Genomic DNA, 20,023 nt, shown 5'->3' with positions numbered 1-20,023 from the left:
ATGGATTCACCAAGGGGAAATCCTGCTTAACCAATCTAAAAGCCTTCTCTGATGGGGTGACTGGCTGGGTAGATGAGGGGAGAGCAGTGGACATTGTGTACCTTGACTTCAGCAAGGTTTTTTGACACTGTCTCCCATAACATCCTCCTACATAAGCTCAGGAAGTGTGGGTTAGACCAGTGGACAGTGAGGTGGATTGAGCACTGGCTGAAAGGCAGAGCTCAGAGGGTTGTCATCAGTGGCGTGGAATCTAGTTGGAGGCCTGTGGCAGTTTCCCGGGGCTCAGTTCCAGGGCCAGTCCTCCTGTTCAAATTCTTCATCAGTGACCTGGATGAGGGGACAGAGTGCCTCCTCAGCAAGTTTGCTGATGATCCCAAGCTGGGAGGAGTGGCTGATACAGCTGAGGGCTGTGCTGCCATTCAGAGAGACCTGGACAGGCTGGAGAGCTGGGCGGAGAGGAACCTCCTGAGGTTCAACAAGGCAAGTGCAGAGTCCTGCGCCTAGGGAGAAATAACCCTAGGCACCAGTACAAGCTGGGGGCTGACCTTCTGGAGAGCAGCTGTGCAGAGAAGGACCTGGGAGTGCTGGTGGATGACAAGTTGACCCTGAGCCAGCAATGTGCCCTTGTGGCCAAGAAGGCCAGTGGTATTCTCACGTGCATTAGAAAGAGTGTTTCCAGCAGGTGGTGGGAGCTGCCCCTCTCCTCAGCCCTGGTGAGGCCTCATCTCGACTACTGTGTCCATTTCTGGGCTCCCCAGTCCAAAAGAGACGTGGGGCTACTGGAGAGAGTCCAGCGTAGGGCTACGAGGATGATTAGAGGGCTGGAGCATCTGCCCTATTAGGAACGGCTGCGAGAGCTGGGCCTGTTTAGCCTGGAGAAGAGAAGACTGAGGGGGGATCTTATCAATGTCTACAAGTACCTGAAGGGATGGTGTCAAGGGGAAGGGGACAAACTTTTTTCAGTTGTCTCATGTGACAAGACAAGAGGCAACGGGCAGAAATTGAACTGCAGGAAGTTCCGCCTGAACGTGAAGGGGAATTTCTTCCCTGTGAGAGTGACGGAGCACTGGACCAGGTTGCCCAGAGAGGTTGTGGAGTCTCCTTCTCTGGAGATCTTCAAGGCCTGCCTGGATGCCACCATCACACATGCTCTAGGTGACCCTGCTTGATCAGGGAGATTGGACTAGATGATCTCCAGACGCCCTTTCCAACCTTACCGATTCTACGATTGGATTTTTTTTGTTTGTTTGTTTCTTTGTATGTTTTTCCTCTCCATTGTGGGTGTGGTATCCAAGCAGAACTTGCTTCCTAAGTCTGTTTTGTTTTCCTCTGCTTGATTCAAGTGCTGTTCCCACGGTCTAAAGACAACCTGACAAAATGTCTTTATAATTTTCTATTTCCATAGAGCATATCTGCTTGGTAACTTTTCTTTTTTTCCAAAATGTACTGGAAAGCAAAATGAGGAATAATTGTTTGTCCTAGAAGCAGTATGTGCAACTTCTCCGTAATGCAGCTTGTTCTCTCATTGAATGGCAACTCCTGGAAACATGAATTTCTTTTCCTTATTTAGTTTTTATACAGAAGTGTACTAAATTAGCCCAAGTGAGACATTTTCCATAGAATTCAACTGTGGACTCCTGCAATAGAGCCAGGCTTCTTTTGTGTAAATTCTTCTTTTCGTGTTTGAAAGCAGGTTCAGCAGTTCCTTTCAACTCTGGTGAGCTGAAAATTATTGGTGCTGAAATGTGATGTCATAGTGCTCTCCCAAGAAATAGTAAATAAATAGGTTATACTGAAATACTGACCTACACAAAAAATCTACTGACTGCATATATTTTGGGTATCTCACATATTAAAGAAAATCTCACAGTGGTTTTTATTTAATTTGTATATGAGGCTTGCTTTTCTGAGTAATATTTTTATATCTATATTGGCTTCTTGCTATTGCTGTGTTAAGGTAAAAATAAGAAAAACATTAATGCCATTTCAAATTGTGAAATAGCAAACAAACCTCATCACACCAGTTTTTATTGGTTCCCAGACTTCAGTGAATTATTTACATAACAAATTAATATTAAGTGCCTGTTACAATAGTGATAAAACTATGCAGAGTCTGCTTGCCAGGAGTTTTTTCTTATATTAATAGATCTCGGGTTAAAAGAACTACCTCAGGCATAGCGCTGGTGGGAAGATCAAGGGCATCTCTATGCTGCTGTGTTTATGAGCAGGGGGGAATTCATAGCATTAATGCTATCTGCACTAATTCAAATAGTTTATTAACAGCAATCTCAAGGAGAAATCTCTTTACAGAAGGGAGTTCAAAAAGTAGCTGGTTCTCTTACTGCTGTATTGAAATTTAGTCTAAGTATTGTTAATGTTAATGGCTGATTGGCAGTATATAAAGAATAAATCACGAAAAGATGTGATGTAATGGTTTTTAGATATGGACACTTAGTGCAGTACAATTCCTAAATAAGTTGTTAAAATAATGGAGACCTGGTGTCAAAGCTTTTTGTGAAATTCTTCAATTGCTAAAATAAGGGTGCTTTTGAGATTTAACACTTATGTTTAAACCTAATCACATGATTTAAAAATTGCACTGTTGTATTAATGAGAATAATTTTGGAGAATGCAAATTGAATAACTTTAAGCTTTAACTTTTAAAGAAATCTAAGGATAGTATATGCAAGTAGTTAACTCAGAAATTGATTACTAGAAACAACTTGTGCTGGAGGATTCAGATGAAGATGAAGCACTATAGCTTTCTTTAATAACTTTCTATTCAAGTATCTGAAATCTTTGAGGTACTTCCTTTCAGGAATAATCTCCTTGTCTGTGTATGGGTGCTAAATTACTGCATTTAAGATAGATAAAGCCTTTCACTTTTGTTTTCCTTGTTTGCTGTTCCATACCTTGTGTTAATTTTCTGTCATCTCTTCTTTCCTCTGCTTGCTAGACAGTGGGTGGTGTAACACTAGAGCCTTTGTGTTTGGATAAATAGATCTTTTATTTTGTAAATGATAGAGGGACTGATAGTCTGCATAGGTTATTTTCTATTTTTAAAGAGAAGAATGATATTTTGCAATTGGTTGTGTGTGTGTGTCTCTGTTTTGCTTTGTTGCTACTTCTTTCTGAAGGGATAAATAGCTTGGACCAAATATTCCTTTATACTCATGTTCATCGTATAAATGAGATTCTCTTACTGGTTTTGGCCAAAATCCTCTTAATGTCAATATATTGATTTCTCACTGAGAAGCAGATTTAGTTTTGTCCTTATTCAAAAGCACAATATGAAGGTTCTCATTTTACTCTCTCCCTTTTCTTTTGTGGCATGTGTTAAGGCTATGGAAGTATTCTACCCCCTCAGTTTGAGGAAGGAGAACCTATGTTCTCTCGCATTTTTTTTGGAGCAGACAAAATAGCAAATGGAAGCATATAAATAATGCTGTACAAAATTACAGTTTTGTATTGCACAAAAGAATATACAGCAGACTACCTGTTCTCAGGTATCCTCAGCAGTTCTGGGAGGCAAATCTCCTCCCAAGCAGGAAATCACCCCCGTGCAACCTCCAAGGCTGTGTAGCTTTACACAAAAAGTTTCTCAACTTTTAGGCAGTTGCAGGTCTATGGATGTTAAGTGGACAGATGCACCCATTTCAAACAAAAATGAATGAATTGGGCATTCAGAATATTCGGTGGTGGGAAGTCCTGCTTTCTGTCTCCGTTTCATACGCTTTGCACAGGACTTAAGTTTTACATGAGTTTTGCTGCAGTTGCTGATCTGTATGGGTTGAGTGTGCACTGAAAGTCAGCAGTACTGCTAACTTTACAACTAACACGCGCTTGCAGCTTGCTGATGTTGTTCAAAGGCCTCTTGCTTCAAAAAAGGCAGCCCTGACTTGGTCAAAAATACTGTAGTTGCACCTGGTCTGTTAAGTGTGTCAAGGTGCAATGACATTAGTAGATCTCAGCAAGAAAGCTGGTATTTTCTAGTCTAATTGTTCTGGGTTAATATTTAGAGACTTGGGCTGAGGAATGAGTGGTGAGAATGATTGGTTAAGTATGTGGGATGAGACAACCTTACTGCCTTTTTTTTTGAGGAGCTGCTTCATAACTCAGTTTGTTTCTGTTTACCTTCTTGAATGTTTTTGGCTAGCCAAAAGTGGTAATTTGTGTACAGAAAAGATCCTGCTGACTGCAAGTGCTTTGTGTTTCTGCTCAGTCCTCACTGTAATTTGTAGTCAGCATTTTTACTATCATGAAATTAATATTTTCTTATTGCTTAGTCTACAGGAAGTAAGTCCTATGGCAGTGTTGCTTGTTGCTTGCCACTTATTAAAAATATGTTTTTCTTCAGTGCTCTCTGTCATCCTCTGTAAAGCGTGGTGCTTGGTCTCTGCTGTTATAAGTGAATTGTGAGTCTTCCCATCCTGAGCCACATTTCCTTCATGTTTGTTTTGCTGCAAATGCTTTAGGTTGCCTGGCATCTTCCCCAGACCAATTAACATTAAAATCTGTCAAGAACAGTTCAAGCAAATGAACCTAGCCTCTAACGTGTCAGACTACAATGAGCATTTGCTTTTTTGACAAAATTTAAGACAAGCCTCTCTGCTGTTTAAATTATTCTATTTAGCTGAGGTTTTCTTCTGTTGACTGTTTGTCTGGCAAATGTATTCCCTAAGCATAGGCAATGCTCAAGTAACAATCTCTACTCCAAACATTTTAGAGTCTATAATCTCCCCAATCAAATACCTGTCAGAGCCAGAATCGAATTTCTACGATCTCCTTTCCATCAGTTGCCTGAATGGTAGAATTGCTCCTCTACTCCTGCAGGGAGAGCAGGGAGGATTGCTCCATGGTGAAGACAGGGCTTTTTTTATTCCTGTAGTTTCTCCCACTACCCCCAAGTTGAAGATGGAGGCATGTGAGGAGAAGCTGAGGGAAGAAAGGGGCTTGCTGAGCCTGGAGAAGAGGTTCTGGGGTGGGACAACCTAACGCAGCTTTCCAGGACCAATGCAGAGGCAATCAAGATGACAAAGCTAGGCTCTTTACTGGGGTACATGGCTGGAGGATGAGAGGCAGTGTTTGTAAATCTGACTTAAGGAGAAAACCATTCACTATGAGGATAATGAAGCACTGGAAGAGGTTGCCTGGAGAGGCTGTGGAAGAGATGTCCTTGGAGGTTTTCAAGTGCTGCCTGACAAAGCCCTGAGCAACCTGGTCTGCATTCAGTATTGGCCCTGCTTTGAACAGGAAGGTGGACTAGATGACCTCCCTAAGTCCCTTCCAGCATAAATTATCCTATAATTCAATTAACATAGAGAAGCCGGAGATAAAGTGAATGTTTTCTATCAAAGTTTGTGATTTATAGAAGATAAACCTACTTTCTTGTAGGTGATAAAGAAAAAATATCAAATAGTTTTCCTTTATGAGGCCACGTTTTAGGTTTCTGAGATATTTCTCCTCTTCCCCTCCCCTCCATAACCAGAATATGCAGTGATCTAAGTGTATAGTAGTGATGAAGAAGGTACACAGCATGGAAACAAGGATTATCAGAATATGGGATAGCTCCCATGTGAGGGATGGAGGAGTGGCTGGGATCGTACAGGTTGCTGACGGGATAGCTGAAGGAGCATCAAGTATGCCTCAGGGAGCACAGAGGAGGTGAACTGGGAGTTCTTCTCCCTCTTCCACTGAAAGAAAAATGTAATCATAAGATGAAACAACCAAGATACCCATTGAAAACATATGAAAATGGTTCTCCTCAAAAAGGGTAGTTAAGTGGAATTGTTTGCTGCAGCCATTGGTACGAAAAGATATCATGCATCAAAAAGCATTTGTAAAAATTAATGCCAAAAAATCCATTGAGAGCTGCTAATCACAGTGATTCTACTGCTAGAGCTGGGAAGAGTATAGGAGTGAAGGCAGCTGTTCCTGGCCAGCACAAGAGAGAGAAGATGGAAATCTGACTACCGAAACTGCCATTTCCTAGTTCAAGGGTCAGCCTTAAATCTAAGCATGCGCTCTGTCTGCTCACTGCTTTGCAAACCTTGCAACCTTTAAAGTTGCATGCAGTCATAGCCTGACAGTTGATTAATGATCATTAATGTTGATTTATTAAAATTGATGATCTGATACTCTGAAACAATTATAAAAGCATGAAGTCAAAAGAATGGATGTAACTGGTAAAAGGTGCAAAAGCATTTCCCCAGCATAATCCTGATTTTGTTGACCTTCAACAATACTCCAGAATTCCTTCTGTCAAAAGACTGTTTTATCATTGGATCTTTTTAAACATAATTTGTATGTAGGCTTGCTTTTTTTTTTAGTAAAGAGAAATAGTCCTTTGAACATTTCCTATAGACATATCATGTATTTAGCTCAGCAACTGTATTACGATACTCTTATATACAAGGTAAGACAGAAACTTCATCTCAGATTGCAGAAAATTGTAGTTGGTCTACTTTATTCTTTGGTCAACAGGTGAAATTAGTGTTTGCATGCAAATTATTTGGAGTTTAAACACTTTCAATAATACTTAAGATGAGTCTGTTTCTAGACAATCTGAATAGACAATTGAAGTACAAATTCCATATCAAGAAAGCGAGTTCTTTAAATAAGAAAAGCTCTGTTTTAGTTGATGGCAGGTTGTAATAGTCTAGAGAAAACGTTCTGTACATAATCAAAGGAATGTAATTTAACATAATGCGCTTTGAATGCCGCAAGTGAGTGTAGGGTATGAGGATATCCTAACAAATTTATTCACTGTAACTTTTCCTCAGTGTGGAGGATTTTTAATCATCAAAACATGTTTGAAGAACTGCAGATAGAGAAACACTATAGCAGTGTCTTCATATCTGAATAAATTTATATTAATAGCAAATATATGATAAGTGACTAAGATGCAGGAGCAGAACTCCAGAAATGTTAATGAATTTCTAGAGCTTTATGTTCTTTTCATTTCTGATTCAATATGTATGAAATCTGATCTGTGGGGTTAGCGCCCAGCAGAATCCTTTGGAAAGGGTGTGGGTGGAGTGAAGAGGACCACGAAAGGGAAGTGTAGACCTGACTACCTCTGCTAGAAATATTTTTATAAAATGAAAACCTGAAGCTGGGACCATATTCCACAAAAAAGATTTCCAGGAGAAAGGTAGGCTGTGTTTTGGCATGCTCTTTGGTGTTAAGCATAGAAGAGATGGTGCTCTCTGACACGCTGTGTCCTTTGTATAGATGTACATGTGGAGAAAATGGATGATGTGTGCACATATGCCTACTGTTAAACTGGCAAGTGGGTTTTACTTTATCTGTTGGTGGTATTTGTCCACTGAAGCACTTAGAGACTCTGTTATAAAGGCTAGGAAGTCTTGTCAACAGTTATCCTTGCAAAAAATACTTAATCAAAAGTGCTTTCATGGCTTGGTATTAGTGTTGCCTAACATAAAGATGTAGAAGTTTTAAATTATCCTCAAACCTATTGTTAGTAAGGTCTTTTCACAGCATGACACAAAAAGAAGTTAAACTGCATTTTGGAACAAACAAAGTTTCCACGCATTCCAAGCCAAAGATGTGATACAGTTAAGCAGGTAAACTATTTGGTTCAGCTGTTTCTCAAGAAATACTTAATTTTTTGTTTAAAACAGAAAAACAGCACTGGTCAATGACAAGGAAGGATTCTGTCTATTATTCAATCACAGAGGTTAATAGCTAATGAAACTTGATTTTTATGATAGTCAAGAACACCTAAGCTACAGCTGTCCTGTTGTGTTGGCTTTATGCTTTCTGTTTGAAAACACTTGCAGTGAAGATTGATATGTATATACTATATTGTACCATCTTTTATTAAAAAAAAATGACTGTATAAATATTCTGTTTCCCCAAAGTGTGAACTCAGAGGTTTGCGTGCAGCTGTGAATAATCAACTGGCACATCCTCTACTTACTTCTCTGACACATTTTCTAGATAACATAGTTGCATAAAGGACACTGACAAGCTTGAATTTATTTTTTTCATCTGTCTATTGTATGTCCCCATACCATGTATAGTTTTTTGCTTCAGTTTGAAATTCTGTGCACTAAGCTGTTCTTGGTAGTCCATGAGATCTACATGTAATGACATATGGTTCACCTGAGATATTCACAATTTTATTTGTATGTGTTACGTTAGAAATCTTTTTTTTAACAAAGTATCAGGAAAAGTAAGGATTTAATAAATGATCTGAAATGGTATGATGAGCATTTGTGAAATAATCTGAAAAGCTTTTGGAGAAAGAAAAGCAAGTATTCTGTAGACTATCATTATCTAAGTCTGTCCCTGTTGGATTCAAATGCTTTTTTAAAAACATTTTTGAGGATAATGAAGTGGTCTGGCCTATCAAGTTGATGACATGTGTATGACAGACAGCTAACAACCTGCTTAGTGATTAAGTCTTATAAACCACCCCATATTATGTACATGGGATAAATGGCAAAATACCTACCCAGCTCTTGACTGTTGCTCACTGATATGTTAACAGGCTGATTTTGATGACGGGAGACATTTCAATGTATCTGCCAGTAAAATATCTTCTCTGTAATTTATTAGTGAGTATCAAAAATGACATCAGTTTGCACAGTAAGATGACTTCGTACTGAAGCATATGTAGTTGTGTTGTCAATGTCTATTAAGCTATGTTAAAGTTGCCCTAAATAACAGAAGTGCTACTCTGAAATGCAGGAAAAGGGACACTGAAGTAATTGCTTATGGAAAATGTTAACAAGTCAATGTAATAATTCTGTGCTTGCTTGATTGTAAAACGGCGACAAGCTTCAACAACTTAGCCAAAGTCACAATTATGCCAGAAGAATATTCCATTTTGAAAGCCTGTAACTTTTTTAAAAATATATATATTTTAATGTATGATGTCTGCAGAGGTGTCATTCAGAACATACATAGTACGTACGAGGGTACTTGTAAAATACTTTTTTGGGGGTGGTTTTTAGGATTTAGCTGTTCTGAGAAAAAGCGCTTGCTTTCCAAACCAATTTCCTAATTTGCAAGATGACTGTAATATTTGTAGCTGACTGGTTGAGTCCGTTTTGCAGTAATCTACGTACATTGAGAGTTGCTTCTTTTGAGCCTTTGTTTAGGGCAAGGCAACGATGGGATGATATGAAGGCCTTTGGTGTTGTGGGTTGTTTTTAATAACCCAGCAGCTGTCGGTCACAGGGAGATTGCGGAGGGCCCTGTGTCCTGCTCTCGTGCCTCTGCCAGTGCCTTTGCTGGTCAGTGGGGTATGCTCTATAGCCTTTTGGAAAAGGAACTCCAAAAGATTAGTAAATATGGGTGCTATTGATGGTGGCTGAGAATCCTTCCTAGGTCAGATCCTTGCACCGCTGTTGCCCCTTCAAGTACTGCTTATAGTATACACAACCATCGAATGAAAAAAAGTAAATTTTAAAAAAAGTTCAGTGCTAAACATGGTCAAAGCTTATTCCAAAACTTCCTGTGATTTCAAACCAACGCACACCAGAATATTCCAGTCTTATCTCCATATGGAATCTACTTTCACATCGGATCTTTAGTTTCTTCCTTAGTGTCAAATATGACTGTGAAAACAATGATTTATGTGGGCTATTCCAGAAATGTGGTTAAAAGGCTGTTCTAGGATTGTATGCTCCTTAACTTGTCTTGACAATAGAAATGAAATTAATCTTTTCCAGTTGCAACTCTCTCATGTTGCTCTTGCTGGCTAATTTTGCAGTGGAAAGATATATCCTGACATGACTGACTGTTGCTAAACAGTGGCAATCAGCAGAGCTCTCTAGTTATACCTCAAAAAAGGGTTTTTTGGTTCTGATTCTGAGCCCTGGTTGCCCTCCCTCGTGTGTAGTTTGTATACGAGTTCCCTTCCTCCTAGCTCCATTTTGCTTGCCTTTTTTTTTCTTTCCTTTCCTTTTTTTTTTTTTTTTTTTTTTTTTTTTCCGGGGGGGGGGGGGAGGGGGCTGCTTTGTGTTTCCTTCTTTGATAAACCAAGTTTGTGGAACTGGTTTTAGTAACTGGAAGACTGCAAAAGGATCAGTGGGATTAACTGGCACAAGAGGTATTTTCAGGAACAGCACCTAAATTAGTGCAGTAAAGAAAAGTCTTAAATTCCTGTTTGGGATCCGACCGGCTCATCGTCGCTGCACTGAGCTCGGTCGCTGAGAACAAACCTCTCTTTTTTAGGCATGGGTCAGCAACTGCTTGTGGTCCTCAGTTGCTGCTATTCCCTAGGTAATTATTGCCTGATACTTCCTTATGTTTTGCAGTTTTATGCATGCAATGTATACAGCTGTAGTACTTATGCCCTAATCAGAAATTGGTATTTCTGAGCTGCCAGGTGCTACACAGTTAGGTCAAACATGGTTCTGTGACTGTGTTTTTTGTTTCCAGTCCCTTTGACAAATGATATGCAGTGATACATTGAGCATGGAGAGAACACACGGTTAGCAAAACAGTTGCATCTTCCTGAGAAAACACTTGGTGATCACTACTGCCGAGCTCACTGGAGCTCTCCAGAGCTGAGAAGAGCTGCCCCCAGCTGCAGGACTGGCGCTTTTCCTTTGCTGAGCTGCTTGTCCTACTAATACCGGTTTGTGTAACAGTTAAAACAATGTTTTCTGCACACAAAAAAAGAGGGTATTTGTCTGTGAAAGAATGGAGGAGCTTTAAATGTCATAGCTGCAAAGTGAATATATAATTAGTATTTCCCCATTGCCACTATAATAGAAATTAAATAGTAAAACAAAGCATTTTCTTTCTGAAATGGAATTGTGGAAAAAAATTGGTGCTATAGAACTGGCAAGATGAGCATTCAGGAGAAATTTCCATTTACATTAGTAAGCTATTTGGTGGGTGAGAGGGATATTGCTAATAAGGAGATATACTGGGGTGGTGGGGGGGAACGAAGCTACTAATTATCATGTATCTTAGTCCTGTAAAACCAAGATCCCAGATGTTTTGCTTGTTCCTCAAGCTTGGGGTAAGTTACATTTTTGATATTTTGATATGCCAATCATCAATGCCAATATCAATCTACCTGTGGAGCTGCTTTTTTTTTTTTTTTTTTTTTTTTTTTAAGAGGAAGATGCCTCAGGAGCATCCCTTTCCTGTGTGTGGTTAGTCTGGGTAACCTTGTCACTGTTTCTGGGAAGAGTTGCTCTCTGGAGGAGCTGAACTTGCAGAAGACTGGCTGTACACTTGCTATGAGGCAGACCGATGTAGTGCTGCTTGGTGCTTTTCCTCTGGCTGGCAATATATACTTGGTGCAAAGATAGGAGTCAGCATGCTGGGGCCGAGGGGGGAGACGTGGAAGAGCTAATGGGATAACCACTTACCTCCCCTTCTAAAAACTGCTAAAACAAAAGCAGACTTTGGAAAAAGCTAATTCTCAAAGGATGTGGCAAAAAAAAGTTTTCCAGTAAGATACTATTGGAGCTCTCAGGTTTGAGATGAAAATGCTTTATTTCTCTTTATTTTGCTATGGTGTTTAAATAGGGTATGTTTGTTTCTTTTTGATTAAATAGTAATTTTTTTTTCCTGTGGTGAGGAAGAAAATCCAAACAAATAATCCAAGTAAAATCCGTTAATGCTGAGATTTCAACATTCGAAGCAGTTGAGGGATTTGCGGGTATAGTGCTAGCAGCCTGTGCAAGGCTCTCACTAAGGGAACAGAGCTATTAAAGTAGCTTGAGCAAGATCAAGCTGTTACATGCTGCAGACCTCCTTACCTTTTTGATTCATTTTAAATGGATAAATATTCTCCAGATGATTTTTTTTTTCAATAGGATCAGTGTTTTTCCTCTGGTTACTCAGTTTTGTGGAATATATAACTTGTTCTTCTTTTAAGATTTCATTCATTAAATGTAACTGTTGCTGTAGCACCTGTGGTAATTATTGCCTGGGGGCTGTGAGCATAACAGTGCTTACAGTGTTACAGCTGGGACTAGGAAACAGAGTGAGCAGGGAAAAATGGACTTCACTAAAGTTCACAAGTTTTTAAGGTCACCACAGTGTGTCTTACCAGTTTTCATGCTATTTCTTCATTAAATAACAAACGTATTGTGTGCGCCTATTGCCAGAAAGAAAAATACAAATGAGCTTGAGGAGTGCAAATACTCCCTAAATGCTAGAGGTTACCCTTTCCCCAGCAGTTTCAGCAATATGGATTGCCACTGTTTGTGTTGTTCCCGTCAACTAATTTTCTGAAAATAGTATTAGCGGAGACCGGAGTCGCTAGTGCTCTCTTCTGGCAATTTGGGGAGTGAGAGCAGCCTCAACGACTTTTTTTTACAGCACAGCATTAGGAGGGCTGCTAGGTCTTCCATCAAATGATGGATTTATGCTAAGTATGATAATTTTGTATTTCAGGTTTCGTCAGATAAACCAAGGAGGTACTAGTCTGTATCAAATTCTATGCATGTAAAGGGCTATGTGCTGTGCATAAGAAAAACTATATTTAAGAAGGAATCTAAGCAGCCTGGGCTTCAGTGAGTATCACTCTATGCACTGGTGTGCAGTTAATGTTGTTTCCCTGCCAGTGTTGCAACCATAACAGTAAAGCAAGATAAAGCTTTAAATGGTGAGAAATTACAGGTTTAAGCTATACAATACTATTTAAGAGGTTTGCAGAAGAGTTGCAGTATTAAAACTTCCTCAGCCTTGTACAGTGACTTCCTGGACTATTTCTGATTGATACTTCTGCCATTTCTTTGTAGTAGTAGGCATACAAGCCTGTGGCTGGGTTGACTAAATTAGACTCATGCTAGGAATAAAATAACTTATTCTCCTCTGTCCTTGAAGTTTTCCTACTGCCTCCTTCTCTGCTGCCACTTGTTTTGATAATTTGAGCTTGGGATGTATGTGGAGGAATACAATTTGGTCTTTATTTTGAAGTGTTTCATCTCTTTCATAAGCCTCTATTTACAACATTTTATGGACTTCCAAATGATTATTTGTAGGGATGAAGTTTCACGTTCTGCAGTCTTTGGTGTTAGCGTGATTTGGTCAAAGGGTATTTATAGGCTGACAGGAGATTAATCTTCCTGAACCATGGAGTTTACTTGATCTCTTCTATTTGAAATTCCCTAAAGGAAACATCCAGCAGATGCCAGGTACAGTACTCTGCACATCTTTCAGGAATTGACTTCATCTCAATACCAGGATGTTAACTTTTAGTATGTTCTCGATTATTATGAAAACTCACATTACGAAATTCGGGTGTTCATTCACAGCCAACAAGCACATGCGTTTTCAGTGCGGCCAATGCATGAAGTGTCTGTGCTGTACTAAAACTTTGTCGACCAGAACCGGAGGATCAGTGTGCGTGCGAGTACAGCGTGGATTTATTTTTCCCTTGCTTTCTGGCCAGCAGACGGACAGGAGGCGCAGGGGAGCCCGAGGCTGCCGTGCCTGACGGCCTGCCCTGCTGCAGGCGAGCAGAGAGCTGTTGGGATGCTCTATAGAGGGCCCAATGGCTTTTGTGTTGTTGCTGAAGGGGTTGTATTTCCCCCTCGGCGCCTGGGGTCTGTCCAGGCCCCGCGGTGGGTGGTGGTAGCCGCCTCGAGGAGAAGGAGGCGGGGGCGGGTCTGGGATTTGGGCAGGAAGAAAGCTTTCTTCCACCTCGCCCTCACCGTTGTTGCACATCTCAGCCGGTGTGTTCAGCCTCGCTCACTTTCCCGAGCGGCTCGCAGTTGCGCGAGGGCTGCTTAGACCTTCGTCACACGTGATTAACGTGTACTGCCGCAGAGGCGGCGTTAAGCCGTGGCAGAGCACGCTACTGCTAAGCCGTAGAAAGTAGGTTGTCGCCCATCAGTGCTCAGCTATTGGAAATGACCCTTTCCTGACCCATATCGATATTTGCGATAAACCGGAGCCGGGGCTGCTCGAGGCGGTCTCCCGCCCTGCCGCGGCAAGCAAGGCCCGAGTTGGTGCGTTGGCGCGAAGCCCAGGGTCTGCCGGTGCATGTCCACCGCGCCGACCCCGCGATGAGGAGCGAGGGGCTGCTCGAGGGCAGGGGCGGAGGAAACGGGGCTTCAGATAGAGCATCAAGTAACACGTTCTGCTGGATGGCGTGCGGGCTGGTGAAGGCTGTTCGTTGGCCACAGCCAGTCAGTTGCAGTTTGAAAAGTCACATTTTTCCTGAAGTTTGTGAAGTTTGGATACACCAAAGCAATTCACAGTTTGTCGAAGGTGCTGTTGGATTTTTTTGGCTTTTTAAATCCTTAACTGTACAGTGGTATTGATTTTCATTAGAAGGCTATGTAATCTAATTCACAGATGCTCTCTTAAAAAAGTGTATATATGTATACATACATACACACACACACACACACGCTGATTTCTGATTTTGGATTGTTTCCAGGTTTAGAAATTGGGACTTAATCAGGACTACTAAACTGAAATAGATTTTATAGAGAGTAACAACCCATTGATAAGATCTTTTCCTTAAATGAATCTTTACTTGCACCTCTGCTGAGATGTGATAAAAAAAAAATTGCAGACTTTTTAGTGTTATGGCTTAATATTCACAAATATATTCACATTTCTTCTTTGAGAGAAATATGAAGAACTTCATAAATTTTAGAATTTTGAATAAAGGTAGAACCAACTCTGAATCTAAGCTTTATTTCCATAATCAAATGCAGTTCAGAGCAAAAGGATAATTATGCTTTAATAGAAGGGCTTTTTCTTCGAAACATCTGCCAATTTATCCTCCGCTAGCAAACTTTTGATTCAGCACTTCAGACCTCTAAATAGTTGTTATAATAGTCTACTTTAAGAAATTTTTTAGCCTTGTGGAAAACTCCATTAAAATTTGTTTATTTGGTTGTTTTTTTTCCCTTATTTTGTTCTTCTACAGAAAAAAGTTCTGCCCAATTGCAGCATGAAAATGAGACACTGTCCTCACTCAAACATATATCATAAAAAAGTAAAGGTTACTTTAAGCAGATTGTTTTCATTTTCATAATGTTAGTGTTCTTTTTTTTTTTTCAGGCTTTGAAATACCTGAAGCTGTTTTTGCCTAATAGCTCTTTTCAAGCTCTTAACAAACAAACAAACAAACAAAAAAAACCCCCCAAAACAAAAAACTCTATCAGTTACACTCTGTTCATTTTCCAGTTTTGCTTGAAAAGGGACCAGCTGAAAACAGTCAATGGAAATGAGTTTGTGAGGTGCTTTGGTACGCTGCTGCGTAGCTACCTGTGGAGGGATGTATCTTTTGGCTGATAAAGCACTGCTCAGTCTGGTATGATCACTAATCCATGTGTCATGAGGTTAACGCTGTGATGCTCTTGCTCCGATATCATGGTCCTCCCTGCGAAACTGTCGTGTCTCTTATCTCTTAATTTCAGAATTTACAAGGAACCATCCTTGCCATCCCTTTGGGAAAAGGGGGATCTGACTTTGCTGCAAGCAAAGGGCTCATCTTGAAGTTGTCAGTAGTGGCTGGGCTGGGCTGTTGGTTCCATATCTGAGCCCTGTAAAATGGTATTGCTGGTTTTAATCCGTTTGAGCAGCCTTCATAAATCCTTTTAGAAGTGTGCTTGATTCTGAGCTAGATGCACAGTTGATGTGGCATTTCACAAGGAAATGCAGCATTTTATCAATAACAAGCCATTCCTTCTGCTGATGTGTTGCTTTCTGAGCACAGTAGTGGTACTGCTTTCTGTGGCAGTTTCTGTGTGCGAGCCAGGATGCGTATCAGGACAGCTAAGACAGCATACGTTGACACTTACAGTCAGAAGGTAGAGAAGTAGTTTACTTAAACCCAACTTTACAGTAACTAGAGTATCGGTTAACTCTGCCTGCCAGCAGTAAGAAGTGCTGGTGCTTGGTTATCCACCTGTTTAAGCGGTGCTCTGGACATGGGTTGTAGCAGCTACACAGTTTGTGCCTGAGCAACCAATGCTGTATGTCAGCCTGAGCTCGGGCCATGCCTTTCAGGTGCTGGAAGGGGTTCACATATAGCTCAAATATAAGGACCACTGCATGGAGTTTGGCTTGCTTCAGTGAAACTATGCAACAGGTCTGACAACTAGTGTCTGGTATTTTGCCCATGCAACTTAATGGTTATTAAAGCATAAAAGACCCCTACGGCAGACTACTTAATTCATATGGCCTATAGCTTTCCTACCTATTTTCTGGGGGATGGAAAAAAAAAAACCCATTAACTTTCTACTACTTCATGTAATGGAAGTGTTATTAAGATGCTGAACCTAATTAGCACCAATCTCAGACTGCTTTATCACTCTGACTTGGAACTACTGTTTTGGAAGCAGGATAGGGGGATTTCATGTAAATACAGCTTTACTTAATTAGTTCACCATTTAACCACAAATTAGCCAGTGAATTTGTAAAGCTTCCCATGAATAACTTTCAAGCTTATATTCTAAATTATACTTATCTAAGGAGTACTTGTATTACTTCATGTGAGTGGAATAATTACCCTGAGTTAACTAGCACTCAACAGTTTTTCAATTTAAATAAATCTTTCCATTTAAACTATCTATTGCATTTAAACAAAATGCAAAAAGCAGAAGGAGAAAACCTTAAGTTTCAAGATCTTCTTTATATCTGTGTCCCCTCTTGCGAACAGAATAAACAGCAAATAGAAGCAAATAGAATAAGATTTTTTTTATTAAAAAAAAAAAAAACTATTTACCCAGGAAATTTTAAAATTCAAGATTAACCTGACTCTTCCAAGGGGACTTATAGCCTTGCAGCCTGGTTTTTCTCAGAATGTAAATTTGTAAAACTTCTAATTATCAAACAAAAAGAAACTTGTGGAGGAGTCAGAGGGATTGGAGTTTAAATACTTCAATTAAAAAAATCTTTAAAATAAAATGATATGTTATTTATGAGAGTTAACAAACACCAGTAAATATAGTGGAAAATTCTTTTCCAGTCAAAATCTAACATTTGTTGTCATCAGAATGACACTTTAAATACCTTTAAAATATGTTCTAAGCGACTCTGTTAACCTGATTCTTTTCCTGCTTTGCATATGTCTTTATTATAGATAAAACTTTCACTTGATGAGTAGGTAAATCTCATATGAATATATATACATTAATATATCAGCTTGTTTCCATGTTGTGTTGGAAGTTCTTCAGAATCCCTAAACTGTAACCAAATGTAAAAATTGGTTTATCAGAATGCATGATAGGTTATACTCCTAAATTGTTAGTGTTATTGGTGCAACCTACTATTCCGTCATCTTCCTCTCCTCTTTCCCCTGTGCCGGCCCTCCCTGCCACCTCCAAGCTTGAGGCCAAACCAGGGTATTGCCATCTAGCAGAGGTTTCTGCTGTGTGACCGTGTGTTAGTCCTGCTATTTGTAAATGTATGTGAACGAGATGCTATTTAGAAACAAACCAAAAAAACCACCACCAACAACAAACAAAAAACTGAATTTCAAAATTCGGTGCTCTAATGTTAGGAGAAAAGGAAGAAGTCAGAAGTTTTGGGGGGATTTTTATGTAGAGTGGAAACAGTAATTTTTTCTGATATGAGACTAAAAGTGAAATGTTTCAGTGTAGGCTTGTGCCACAAATATTTGTGACAGACCGTCTGAAGTCATAGTGACGTTATTCACAAGGTAGTGGTTAGCCTTCGCCCAGACCTTCATTCAGATGGGAGCTTACTGAAATTAGTACTTACGACCTGCCTCAGAACCTCTCAGAGGTGAACGGATTGCTCTGCATGTTGATCTCACGAGGGTCGGTCAGGTTAGCTCTACTGAAATGCCTTTTGCAGGCAGACATTGACACGATTGTACAGCTACTTTTAGAAGATTTTTTTTAAGTGTAGATTTTTTAAGGAACTTGTGTATTGGCAACTATTTTTAAGGCCTAGTTGTTTGATGTAGGAGCTAAAAAGGCTTGAAGAGCTGACAGATATGCCTGAAATGAAAAGGCTTTGTGATATGAAATGGTGCTGGCACAGCTATTCTAGGCTCAAGTTTAATGGCGTATTCCCGTGTTGTGAATTGTGCCAGCAACACTACCACTACGGCAGGGAGAGTTTGTTGCTTCAGTCCTGACAGCCCCATGAAATAACGATGGTGGTAAAAGAATTAGCACGGACACGTGCTGATTTAATTTCAGGAATTATTAATATATATCATGATAGGGAAATAGAATTTGATTTGAGAAAAAAGAATTGATTCATAGTCCCTACTGCTAGGTATATTCTCTGTTAGCAAGGTATTCAGCTCCAGGAAGGGTGGAAGCTGATGCCAGCTTATTGACCTACTGCTGCACGCTTTCCTTGAGACTTCACTTGAGCAACTTGAGCTCTGTTTACCCAAAAGGACAAAAAGTGATTTTAATCTTCCCTGTTGCAGTTTAGCCATTGATCTGTTCCATTAATTACAGCAGCAGTGTCGGACCCAATGCAGTCAAGTTTCAACTGCTTTAAGATTCTCCGTACAGACATGTGGCCCACCTTGGAAAAACTGCACAAACAAACACGTGTAAGATGAGGGGAGCAAGCTCCCTTCCACCCAGAGGAGGATTCTCAGTTATCTATAGCAAGTTTATTAAAGAGATTAAGACAGCATGTGTGTGAAATTCAGTGATAAAGATTCTATTTTAAAGTGTTGATAATCTTAAATCATAAAACCCTTTGCACTGATACTGCCTTTTAACGTGAAAAATTATATAACACCTGACGTAAAAGCTGTCTCATCCTAAACTGCCTTTGTTAAGAGCTACTGAATTGCAGAATAATGGTGCTGCAGAAATTAGAAATTCTTCTATAATGCAAAAAGGTGCAAGAGGAGTGAGATGGTGGGGGGAAGCTTGGAAGTGAAAGGCTGAGACCTGGACTAATAATCTGAATGAGGCAGCAAGACAGAGGAGCAGCTGGCTTAGAAGGTGCCGTGCAGAGTGACGCGTCCTGCTGCACAATGCAAATGTGCACTGTAATTATGTTTGCAATCAGCCTGGGCAAGCAAAATGTGGTCTGTTGCTTGCCCTGAATGCAAGTCTGCCAATAGCTGAAAACGGGTAAGCTGTGCAGCACAAGAACAAGCAGAAACCTCTAGTGTAGTTTTTGTTATTCATCCTTTTTGCAGATGAGTTCAGCCCTTGGTTCAAATTAGAGTGGCCTTGCAGCCACTGCTGCTTGTGCAGGTAGTGATGGTTCCTTGACAGCTCTGCGATTGCCAAATCGCTGGCGTATGACATGCCCATATCTTCTGGTGTCAGCAGCTGTTAGTGGAGACAGTTTTTTGGGTCTGTGTCATTAGAGGTTGTCCTTATATAAGAAAAAATGAATATGACTAAGTTTGCAACTAGAAAACAAATCAACTTCCTAAAGGATGTGTAGGTGTCTTTAGAATTTGAATATGCAGTTCAGTAGAATGGGAAAAATAATAATAAAGTTTATGTTTTCATCTTCTTTTGCATGACTTGAATCAGATTTTTCTTTACCCTGTCTATTTTCAGGTTCAGTTTAGAAATGTAACATGGGATTGTCACAGGGTTTTGGGCTTCTAAATTTTTTTTAGAATGTGTCATGTTGAATTACAATTCACTGCAAAATTTCTTACTTTATCTGGGGTACTGTTTTAATTCGTAAGTAGCATACTGCAATGAAACTAGTCAGGGTTAGCTATGTAAGAAGGAGATAACTCTTACATACATCATGTAGCTCTATCAGTTTAAAACAGTCTGGGTTCGGGAGCAAAGCCTGTAAACAGCATTGCTGCATATAGGGCTGGACTGTCTTGTGTGTGTGTGAAGGAAATTGTATTCGGGTCTCAAATAACTTTTTAATCTAAGAAGTGAACGTCATTTCCAAGTGCTATATTTTGGTAGCTTTCCACTGCAGAGAAGATAGCTATTGCTTCTTATCTGGTTATGAGTGCTGATGCTAGCTGAGATGGAGCGATGCTTTGAAATGCCTCTTGCATGAGCCCCTTGCACTTCCAAACCAGCACTGCTTGAGGTCGCAGACACTGCAGCTCTAGAAGCAATTCCTGAACTCTTATCCTCAG

This window comes from Rhea pennata, chromosome 2 (genome assembly GCF_028389875.1).
Source record: "Rhea pennata isolate bPtePen1 chromosome 2, bPtePen1.pri, whole genome shotgun sequence".
Lineage (NCBI taxonomy): Eukaryota > Metazoa > Chordata > Aves > Rheiformes > Rheidae > Rhea > Rhea pennata.
Note: the sequence above shows the minus strand (reverse complement) of the source record.